Source organism: Paramacrobiotus metropolitanus, unplaced genomic scaffold, assembly GCF_019649055.1.
Source record: "Paramacrobiotus metropolitanus isolate TYO unplaced genomic scaffold, Prichtersi_v1.0 Parri_scaffold0000112, whole genome shotgun sequence".
NCBI lineage: Eukaryota > Metazoa > Tardigrada > Eutardigrada > Parachela > Macrobiotidae > Paramacrobiotus > Paramacrobiotus metropolitanus.
Genome location: NW_026570332.1, coordinates 110,064 through 121,917, shown reverse-complemented (window position 1 = coordinate 121,917; position 11,854 = coordinate 110,064). Strand labels below are relative to the sequence as shown.

Here is an 11,854-nt window from a genome sequence, read left to right as displayed (position 1 = left end):
TCGAGGAATATTGAATACCCGTATTGACCGGGAATATCTCAAAATTCCCACAGGTACTGTTCACTGGAATAGTTACCTGATTCGATGGTGCAGCGATGCATTGCATCAGATTAGCGGTATTCCGTCCGAAGTTCTCCGGGTGTGTCGCACACGACCATTCATCAGCTTGATCGCCAATAAACCTAACGGCACTCTTGTAGATGCCATTATAGTAATATGGCGTGGCACAGACTACCGTCCAATACTCCGGCAGCGTTATGGTGCGATACGCATCCAGGCTGCGCATGAGTACTTCGTCAAACAATCGGGAGACAACGACTTGCGGATTATCCGATCGGTAGTTGGGTCCCAGCGTGCATTCCACGCATTTACGGTTATTCGTATTATTTAAACAGCGATTGCAGGAGCGCATTGGCGCATAGGCGTACGGTAATTCCTCCATCTCTGCAAATAATTTAAAATAATTAAATTATGCAGTATTTAAGGCGTTTTTAATATTATTGCGTAGTATACGCATCTAACCACCTCGGAGATACTGTAAAATTGGATTAATTCTCTTCTTCGCTAACGTGGTCTAACACCACGGATAAAACCATCCCGCGATGCGGGTCATTCAACCCGATAATTCTCGGGTCGCTAATTAAGCGGCTTATCGCTAGAGTTACAGCATCGTCCACTTGGTCAGCTATTGCTGGACATACAGTGGTAATATACTGTATGATTTCGTCAGGCGACGATCCCGAAGGGTCGGCAATTTCTGCAATCGTTTTTATAACGATTTCATCCCACTGGGGGACTTTCTCGAATTGCACTCGCTGCAGAAAGGACAGTCCTTTACGACCAAAATAATAGGACGGCGAAGTTTCGCCATTATAACGACGGGTTATTTGTGAAGCTTCGTACATCGCACGAATCATAGACTGCACAGCGTACGGTTGATAAGTGCCGAAATACTCGCTTATCCGCTGTGCTGTGGGATTTTCCCCTCTCTGCTCAATTTTATATATGGCTATTGCCAAATCATTACGCGATGGTTGTGCCAACAAAGTTTTTTGTTCATCTAGGGCTATAGGCCTTCGCCCGAATGGAACGCGCTTCGCGGGTGAATATGGTACTTCCTCTACGTGTTGGCCGGTTAATTCGGCTATCCTTTTACGATTAGTTTCACTAGCGCATAGCGCCCACTATTCCCTTCTAATGCTGCGTCTACGATTATTCCTGTGGCGATTGCCTCATTAACAGCGGTAGTGACATCTGAATAGCGCTGTTCGGGATTAACCGAGTCTAACGGCATAGTTAGGTACATATACCTAACAATTTCATCGATGGTTGATCCACGAACATTGTGGATGTCCCTAATGGCTATTGCCACTGCTTCTACCATTTCCTGCATGTTATTAACTCGCATGTCGACATATCGACTTTTACGGCTTGCGGTTATCGCATACTTCATTGTTGGTGACCAATTCTCGTAAACTTCCACCAACGTACCACGCTCTGAGGCTACCTTCACGGCAGATGCGTATTCCTCGGCGTCAATTTGTCGAGGGCCATAATCTGCCTGTATCTCTGTAGCAAATGGACCGGTGCTGCCATCTTATCCTTCTTCCGGACATTATTTATAATGTCCAATGTCAACGTTGTAATATGTGCTATCTGTTCACTGGTCACCGGTTTCGGCGGTTGTGATCGCCCAGTCTTTGCTGGTGATGGTAAACTGACATTCGGTAAGGGTTCCGGAATTTCCGGCGAGTTATTCCGACCATTTGACTCGCTAGAGAACTTAATCAAGTCCTCTTCACTACCTTTCTGTGCCTGATCGCTGCGGGTCTCGTCGATCACGAGACGGGAATGTTCTTCGTCTTCTGATGACGACGGCTGATGTCTCAGCCGCTCCCTTACTTGCACGACTTTTCGTGTGATTTCCTCTTTTTCCTCCACTAATTTCCGCTTCTTTTCTTCCTCACCTGGTGAGGTTGTGCTTTGCACTCGATGCGGATGTGTCCTGTAGGATACTGTGCTAGTAGCTGGCGACGGAGTACGCGTTCCCGATAATTTCGGGATTATATAACTCTGTTCCTCCTTAATTCTGACCGGGTTCGTACCCCTTTTTAAGGTCCCAGCCGGTTGTTGGTGTTCGACCGGCGCTTGGACAACTCCCATAGGAGTAGGGAATCTAATTACGGCTGGCTTTAAACCAGTCTCTTTCCAGAACGCCGGGGCGGTTGCACTTGCAACTGTGGCCTTATCTGCGTTAAGACTTGTGGTGTATTATACACGTGCTGCGGTATCGTAACTACTCGAAGTTCTTTCCCATTAGGGGCGTCTGTTTTCGTCGGGGCGAACGGACCTTCCATTATGAAGGACTGTCCCCAACGCTGCCTATCTCTGGCCTCTTGTTGCTCGTGGTCGGCGATTAGCTTTGCTAATCGCTCGTCGGCATCTGCCGGTGGTTTCGGTGATCTGCTTCGCTTAGGGTTTGCCTTCAACGCCGTTTCTACTCCTGCTTTGCAGGCGATTTAATAGGTTTCTTTACAATTGATTCGTACGGCACTTCTTCAATTTCTTTTGAAGCTTCCGCCGCATCACTCTGTGCCTTTGCACGCGCTATCATGGCCTTTGCCACTCTTTCTGCTGGCGGAGTAATATGCAGTTGATCAACTGCAGCTATTTCCTCTGGTTGGGCAGCAGTCGCTGCCAATGAGTGTCTGTATGATGCCAAGTCGCGTTCCCGATTACTACGCAACAATAGCTCGTATTCGGCATACGATGCCACTATTACTGGATCAGTTTGCGTGCTACGTGACATAGTCACTGGAATCACTTCTGGTGCCACATTGGGCAAATTACCGGCGCTTTGAGCGTTCTGGACACTCGGGGCAGCGAATCGCTGTATCGGGCGGTATGCTTGATTTCCCGCTACGGGTGGGGCGAAGAATCGAGGATTACCTCTGCCAACCGGTCGGTTCGGTCGCTGATCGCGGTCCATTGCGGGAAATATCTGCAATGGAAAAATACACAATCTAATTGTGGATTTTGTACGGTATTTTAATTAAGCTTCGCTTTCTATCGTGCTTCAACATCCTATAATTAAAACGATCGTTCTAATTTGTCATTTTATTCTTTGCGTACTTTGTACGGTAGCTCAATAACTACACGATTAACTCTTGTGTATCCATTAGCGCTTTTGCGTAGCTTAAGCAAAAATCGCTTTTTTGGCACTGGTTTATTAGCGCTATTGTGCTTAGTATTATTTTCGTCATCATTCTCTGTTTCCCACTCTTCTGAATCAGGTACGAGGGGATTGTCGGCAGCAATTTCTGCAGAGGTACGGACCACGTCGGTAGCGGGAATATTAGCGGCAGAACTATCTGCCAAGACCACCTGATTATCGGGGATTTCCTTTAAATTATTATTTTCCAAAAGGTCCCTAATTAATAGGGTTTTCATTTTTCCGGTCCTCTTCTGTCGTCCTGTATGGCTTTATGCGTTCGCAATTTACTATACGGATTTCCTCCGATTTATCGGAGTTTATTTTCTTCAATTCGACAGCGTTAGTGTATGGGAATCCTATAATTTCCCACGGTTCGATTTCGAACCTGCGACGAAATGACTCCGTCTCACCTTTCTTTTTTTCTATTTTTAACATCACTAAATCTCCAATATTGAAAGTATCTTCTGATCGACCTTTGTCGAATCGCTCGGCGTTCTTTTCAAATTCGTTACGAATATGTAACTCGGCTATGTCATGAGCGCGATTTAAATTGTAGCGCAGCTCCTCCATGTATTCGCGAATTGTCGCGTGATCAGACGGCAAATTTGTCTTAGTTTCGGTGTCTGCAGGAATAACCTGCTCTCTACCGTATAGCATAAAATACGGCGACATATTCGTCGTTTTGTTTGCTACACGATTTTTTTCCGGCGATTACGAAAGGAAGGACTTTGTCCCAGTTACGTTCCCGACCATCACTGGCGTACATCGCGAGTGAATCGGCTATCGTCTGCATTTGTCGTTCGACAAGTCCTCGTCCAATCGGATGGTACGCAGCACCAAAATGATGCTGTATTCGCAAACGTTTATTTATTGCTTCCAATAAATAATTATGGAAGTGCGTACCCCTATCAGTGTTTAATATCTGCGGTGTTCCATACGGTAGGAACACATCGTAAATTAAAAAATTTGCTACGGTTTCCGCTTTTGCGTCTGGTATCGGTTTCGCAATCACGAATTTCGTGAGTTCGTCTATTGCTACGGCAATATACGTGTTTCCACGTGCTGTCTTGGGCAATGGCCCTTTCAAATCTACCTGCATTCTGAACCAGGGTTCGCCGATAGCGATTTGCTGTAATTTACCGGGTGGCGCTTTGCGCAATGTCTTGCGATGCTGGCATGCAAAGCAGTGATCGACGTATTTAATTATTTGGGAGACCATATTCTCCCAGAAATACCGCAAGGCTATCGCCTGATAAGTTTTAGCGCGGCCTAAGTGACCGCTAGCCGGTGCATCATGCATGGCATGCATGATATCCACTCGCATGTGCTTTGGCACCACAAAACGGCGATTAATTCGACCGTCTTTTTCTGAAATCTTATATAGTACACCATTCCATAATTCGTAGCCGGAATAACCGGGTCGCTTTAGTAAGTGTACGCTTTCTACGCGTCCTTCTAGCGCATGTATTATGCGTTCGATATTCGGATCTTTTTCCTGTTCTACTCTGTAGAACTTGAAATTGTCCTCCCCTTCTTCATGGTCGGCTCCGTCCCTTATCGTTACTACACGAATGGACGGAGTACTGAATTTTGAGTCTTTAAACTCATCCCAGTCATCGTCTGGGCATTCTGTAGCCTCTCCTACCGGGTGCCTACTCAACGCGTCAGCGTTATCACATTGTTTTCCCGGCCTATATAAAATAGTCATTTTATGACTGCTGAGCTGAAGTGCCCAACGCGTTAATCGGCCGTTTAATCCCTCTTTGCGGGAAACCGATCGCAATAAATTCGTTAAAGCTTGATGGTCGGTCTGTACCGAAAAGTGTGAGTACTCAATGAAGTGTCGAAATTTCCGACACGCAAAGACTACTGCCATACATTCTAATTCTGTAATTGGATATTTCTTTTCAGCATCGGTGAGCAATTTGCTCGCATATATAATCGGATGTCCATCTTGGTGTAATATTGCACCGATTCCTATTGTCGATGCATCGCACTCAATTACGGTTGGTTTACTGGGATCAAATTTCGCCAATACTGGCGCGTTAATTAATGCCGATTTTAAATCAGCAAATTCACCATCGTGATCTGCGGTCCAATTTGATTTTACATCAATTTCTCCTTTTAATAGGCCGTATAAACGGCGCGTTCTACCGGCAAAGTCTTTGACGAACTTACGATAATAATTGCAAAGTCCGAGAAAAGATCTTAGATCCTTCTCTGTCTCTGGCTTTGGGTATTTTTCTATAGCCGCTATTTTATCGGGATCAGTTTTTATCCCATCCTTGGACACGATATGTCCGAGGAAGTGCAATTCTGTCTCGCCAATATGGCACTTACTCGGTTTCAGCGTGAAACCTGTCTTTAAAAGACACTCACACATTAAACGTATTTTACGTTTAAGGTCTTCGAAGTCTTTGGCGGCGGCGATAATGTCGTCTAAATAAGCAAAAATATTTTCGCTATGAACGTCCGATAACGTCCTATTCATGGCTTCCTGAAACGTTGCAGGGCCATTACAGACACCGAACGGCATTCGTAAAATTCGTAAAGTCCATCCTGCGTAATAAACGCAGTTTTTTCAATGGAATTCTCGTGCATTTGCACTTGCCAGAATCCTGCATTGCAGTCAAATCCACAATAATATTTATTATCCGCGACAGCTTGTAGAAGCTCATCTGGATTGGGAAGCGGATAATTGTTCTTTTAGTAGCGTCGTTTAACTTTATATAATTTACGCAGAATCGCGTACCGATCGTCCCATCGGGATTTTTCTTACTTGCTAATACGACAGGGAAGCACCACGGTGAATTCGATTTACGAATTATTCCCTTTGTTAACATGTCGTTGACATGCTCCTGGATAATTTCGCGGCCTCGCCACGAAGTCCTGTGCGGTTTAGATTTTATTGGCGGAGTATCACCGGTATCTATCTGGTGTTTCACGATTTGTACATCGCCAAATGGACGAGTTTTGTGGCAAATAAGCCGGGATATTCGAGAAAAATTTCCTTGATTTCCGAATTTCTTGTTCGGTTAAATTAGGATTGATTTTCAATTCATCAACGGCTTTTTTAACAGTTTCCTGTTCCTCTTGAGTCATCTCAGCCAACATTGTGGCATTAATTTGAATATTTATCTCGGAATTTCCTCGTACGGTTCTAGATAGCCAATAAATTGGCCTTTCTTAATGGACTGCCGCTGGTGTTGAAAATTAACGAATACCATATCAAATTTATTGTTCAGTGGTTTAACCACTCCTTCCATCGGTTTTATCCGCCGCTCCATATACAGGTGCGGACTTGGAAGAAATAAAAATTTATCGGTATCGAACTGCTCGTCTGCATCGAAATGGACATTCACTGTCGCCCAATTAGTACCCGGATTAATTAGTAATTTATCGCCGGCGAAGACTTTAATAGGCTTAGCGCGTGTACCGCGGTAAGTGGGATTAATATTCGGGGACTCGGAAAATTCCCAAGTCGGAGATCCGTTAGTGATCACGGCAGAATCAGTGGGCCCTACCAATTCTGCATTTACGATAATTAGTTTATTAGGATCCGGTACTACTTCGATGCTAGCTTGATTAATTAAATTATTATTAGTTTCATTAGTAGCGGCAGTATCAAGAGTTTTTCTCACTACGGTAGGCGAATCATCTATCATAAATTCAACGACGCGCCATCGGCGCAAAACTTACTGACCGATTATGGTTCGCAAGTGTTTTAGGAATTGTTTCGTTTGCGAAATTATTCAGCGGTTTACATTCCGCTAATTGATACGGCAATACGGGCAATTGACGCCGTGTCAATTGTGCTAATATTCGCAAAGATGTACGTAGTACATACGGCAACGGTATTTTAAAATACCTAAATATCTCACTCAAATGACGCTGTTTCTCCTCCAAAGCGAGATATTCCGATTTGTACTGTTTGGCTAAATTACGAACGATCTCTTCTGCCTTTGCAGAATCAATCCCTGGTACGGGTGTTTCATCATCCATGAATAGGTACATGACGTTCATACCGTCTTCCTTTGCTTTGATTAAATCCTGGATTTCTTTAACCAGCACCCGATACTCGCCCCAAAGGCGGCGAAACGTAGTCTTCGCTGGCAATCGTATTTTCCCGGTTTTTTAGTACCGATTTACGGTTGGGGATTCCTTTTGGCTGTGTTGCACTATTTATTGTAGCATTTGCCACGGTTATCGGGAAGACTTTGCTCCCATTCGATGCGGTAACTTCCTCTGACTGTAACTTTTCTACAGTATCATCAATCCCTTCTGTTGCCACGGGTATCGGGAAGATTACACTATCTTCCGGTTTGGAAACATCACCATTAAACAGTAAAGTTTCTACGGTATTTTCGCTCTCTGACGTATCCGCTTTTGCGGATCCTGTGAGATCAATTACTTCTATGGTTTTCGTTGCCTGAATTACAGGTGACGTTGGTCTGTTAATTATAACAGTTCCATGTTTATTACTCGGCTGATATTCCAAGTAACGCAGTTTATTATTTCGAACTGCGTAAAAGGTTTCTTGCAGGAAATCCTGCCCCAATAAAACCTTGATATCGTCGGTTGTAGGTTTAATGTACACTGAGTGTACTACTTCGAAATCTCGAATTTTAACAATAATACGGCAATAGTGAGTAACTAAAAACCCACGCACTCCGCCGATTCCGCGGATATGCAAGGCTTTAATTAACGGTACTTTAGCTGCGCTAATTTCACTAGCAAATTCGTTAGAAATCAGAGATGTTTCAGCTCCAGTATCAATCATTATCGGCGCTTCGCGCCCATTTATAAATGCATTTAGCATTAGCGGGTGTGCGCGTTTAGGTTCAGTGTGACTTATGACGGCCGTACAGAAGTTAATAGTAGCATTGCTACTATCCGATGATTCATCAGGTTCGACTATTCGCAATCCGTTGATTGTAATTATTTCGATTTTGTCCGGCGGTTTGGGCGGAATCGGGTCGGTAAAGCCGGAATTTACCGCCCTTCCTCGTTTTCCTGATCCGCCAAACCAGAAAACGGATTATTATCCGGTAGCGGTGATCCTGACGTCGGACGTATCCGCTCCTCTACTGAGCCGGTACTTTGCCGGGAATTACTTCTCTGCCTCACCGGCGAATTAGGTTCGCTTCCTGACTGACTACCACTACGGCGCTGGTAGAAATCAGCGGCATATCGCCGATTTCCAGTTTCTGGATCATGGTAGGCTAGGTATGTCGGGTTTTCACTTCGCGGTTTATCGCGAAACTGACAATCTCGGAAATAATGTCCGCACAAATCACAGTGCTGGCAGTACTTCACTACTCGGTTGCCACGCAGAGTTTTCTGCAAGGCCGGTGACCGATCGGTCGCTTCCTGAATTCTACTAATATTATTCGCCCACTGCTCTTTACGAGACGGTGCGCGGTTATCCTCTCAATATTTCGGATATCACTACTTTCAGCTTTGCTGATATTACTGCGGATATTATTATTATTACGATTACCGTAATTCGGTTTCCCACTGTTTGGCTTGCTGCTTGGCCGCGGCGGGCTGGCCGCCGCCGCCGCATAAGTCTTCGGTTGTACTTGTACAGTTCGTACAGTCACCACTTCGCTATCGCGATCCTGCTTACGTCGGGTATTGCCGATAGGAATCACGTATTTCTCTGGATTATTCGACGATAGATAACGGATAATCTCCAGAAATTGTTCCGGAGTTACTGGCCTCATGATTTCTATTTTATCATGTAATTTCTCGTGGGATTTTAACCCTTTTACGAGGAAGTTCACAACTTGCTCCGGTGATCCGTTAAATCCTGCGCGATCGCGCAATGTCATCATCGACTGATAATAAGTTTCCAAAGTTTCCTGTCCCGGCTTATACATGCGATTCGCCAGTTCTGCAAGTGCATTTACTGCTCTTTTCGAATCGCCAAAACGGGCGATTAATTGTTTTTTCCACTCTTTATAAGTTGTCGGCGGCGTCGTCGACGTTATTAGTCCATTATACCAAATAATGGCATCATCTTTAAGGCAATACGCCAGTTCGGTAATCTTCCTCTCGTCGGTTACCCAACGGTTTGCGATTGCCGCATGTTCGAATTTTATGATAAAACTGTCGATGTCCTCTTTACTACCATTGTAGTTAGGACGTGGTACAGGCTGTCGCATCACTTCAGCCAAATCTGATTTCCTTACAGGGCTTACTGTCCTGCTTTGTCCGATGCCTGCTCGCTGGATTTCTTCCCGCAAAATACTGCGGATAAACTGCTGTTTGTCTGCACTCGGCATTTCCCGGGAACCACTCTCGTTCATTGCCGAGGGTGTATGCTGTGCCCGAGACACCTGCGACTCTTCAGTATTTGCGGCATATGCCCTACTGAGCGGTCGCTCGCCGTATTCTACGGCTTCCGGATTCATCTGCCGATCATATAACGTTCGGTAATCTTTAGCTAAAGAGTTAAATTTCCCAATTAGGGATTTATGTTCCATTTGGCTCTCGTGCAGCATAGACTGCACGTTTTCAGATCGGTAATATGATTAAAGTTGTTAGTCTTTAATCGTTGATTTTCTTGCCACACTTGATCAAGCATGGTGTCCTTCTCAGCGATTTGCTGATTTAAATCGGAATTCTTAGCGCGTGCTTCATCTACTTTTCCTCTTAGTTCGGCCATTGCCGCATCCTTTTCGCCTATTAAGGCCCGCAGACCCAATACGATTTTTTCCATATTTTTAAAAGAACTGTGTGCATGTTGGTACTGGTTCTTATGATGTTGGACTTCGTCCTCAGCTACTTCCAATTTCCTCTGCAGATCTTTAATCAATACCTGATTTGCCGAAATAGTTTCGGTTGCCTGTTTTAATTCCACGATACTGGAACCTGTTGCCGGCTTTGCCGCTGAATTCAATAATTCATTCAGATTTGCTGTATATGATTGCGTTTTACGCAAGGTGGTCGGTATCACTGTCACAGGTTCTTCTTCTTCTTCCGTCGTTGCGGATTTATTCAGCTCGCTTTCGCTCACTTGAGAAAACGACCCTGTTGTGGCCGTTGATTCGGTAGTGCTATCGGATCGCTCTGGCACAGGTGCCTGTACTTCTTCCCGATTATCGGGATTAACCTGTCGGCTTTTCTCGGAGTTAGCGGCCGGAAAAACAACTGTTCCGGTGGCTGCATTAATGGTGTATCAAGGAGATTATCTCCTTGATCCATTACGGTTGCTTTCCTCGGTTTACGAGGTTTATCTTCGAGGACTTTGTGGGTAACTTCCACGCCTGTCCCTTTCAACTGATTCGTTTTACTACGGGTGACTTTGTCTTGTTGTGTAGCGTCACTCGTGCCAGCCTTTGCTGGATCATCGGTTATTCCTTTCAATGCCTTACTGGCTGATTTTAGGACGTCTTCGACGCCCTGCTTCAGTCTATCGATAGCTGGTTGTTTTCTTGGCGGTGAACGATTTACAGGCATTATGCCGTCAAAACTAAGCGATAGAATTCAGAATTAAATTCTAGACTTATTTCGAAATAGGTCTTTTCACTGTATACACTATGCACTGCATTGTAGGTCAATGCGTTTCAATGTATCGCTGCTTTGCAGTCTGTAACTAGTCTTGGCCTGGGCGGCTATAAATAGCCTGCTCGGCTATCTCCTATTGTTTCGCTTTGCGATTTGCTGCCACTGATAAAATCAGCTAGTTCGTCAGCACTAGCACCACAAGGAAACTCTTGCCAGAACGATCGTCCTGTTAAATGTCGTCTGCATTTCTTCAAATTAATAACTTATCAATTCGGAACAATCGTTCCACTACAAAAGAATATCGTCTAGATAGACGGTTTGAATTTCTGTCACGATTATTTTGACGGTTTTACCGTCGACCACAATAACCAAAACGTTCTTCATTTCAGTACCAGATCACAAACAACTTCCTCCTCCGACAACTCTAATATGTTAGAGGCAATCGTCTCGATATCTTCCTTAAACCCGTAAAAGGAAAATTAAAATAAGTCAGGGAAATAATCCCACTTCGGTATTATCTGCTAGGAATTAATCCCGTAGAGTATGCGCAACAACCACTGGTTTATTGCCTACCACTGTTTGTACGCAATCCGCGGTTCTTCTCCGTGCTGGCGGCCGCGTGCCTTCCGAACCAGCGACGCTCCTTGCTTCTGTACGGGTTCTTCTGCTGCTGGTTGTTGTGGGCTATCGCTGGTGACCCGGGGTCTCCACTGAAGAAGAGGAAACTTCCGTGTTACAGCGTTTGTGAGTGAACGCTGTTGAGTGCAAACTAGAGGGAATGACGAGGATCTTAAGGCATCTCCACCATCTCGGAGAAGCGTCTACGCTGTACGGGAAAACGACAACGGGAGCAACATCTCCTCGAAACAATCGCTTTATTTCAATGAAATAAATGCTAATCAGCATCAAAACAAATCTCTAAAGGTGAGAAAAAGGGCATGAAACCAAGGAAAGCTAGGAAACGATGTTAACGGTTCCGATGCTGGCATCCGAATGGCAAACACGTTCCGTCGTGTTTGAGAAAGCTGGCATATGGCGAGCCGATCCAATGATGGTGAGGCATATGTGCCACTACCCTGTGCTATATGCACGGCACTCTGACACTAGTCTCCTGGCTGCCCCGAGGCC

General features: G+C 44.9%; 1 protein-coding gene across 5 annotated transcripts in view; it reads right to left on the bottom strand.

Moving 5' to 3' along the window:
• LOC129597983 (mediator of DNA damage checkpoint protein 1-like) overlaps window positions 1–11,602 on the bottom strand; it is a 29,481-nt gene extending 17,879 nt beyond the window's left edge. For 3 of the 5 annotated variants that reach the window (XM_055495698.1, XM_055495703.1, XM_055495704.1), the window contains exons 1-3: window positions 11,300–11,602; window positions 2,851–3,001; window positions 77–444 (exon numbers count right to left, since the gene is read on the bottom strand). The gene's annotated coding sequence lies outside the window, so the exon portion shown is untranslated. Of the gene's footprint in view, window positions 1–76; window positions 445–701; window positions 1,157–2,850; window positions 3,002–11,299 lie in introns of those variants that run through there. The other 2 variants (XM_055495700.1, XM_055495701.1) reach the window with 2 other exon arrangements.
• Between the last annotated feature and the right edge of the window lie 252 nt (window positions 11,603–11,854).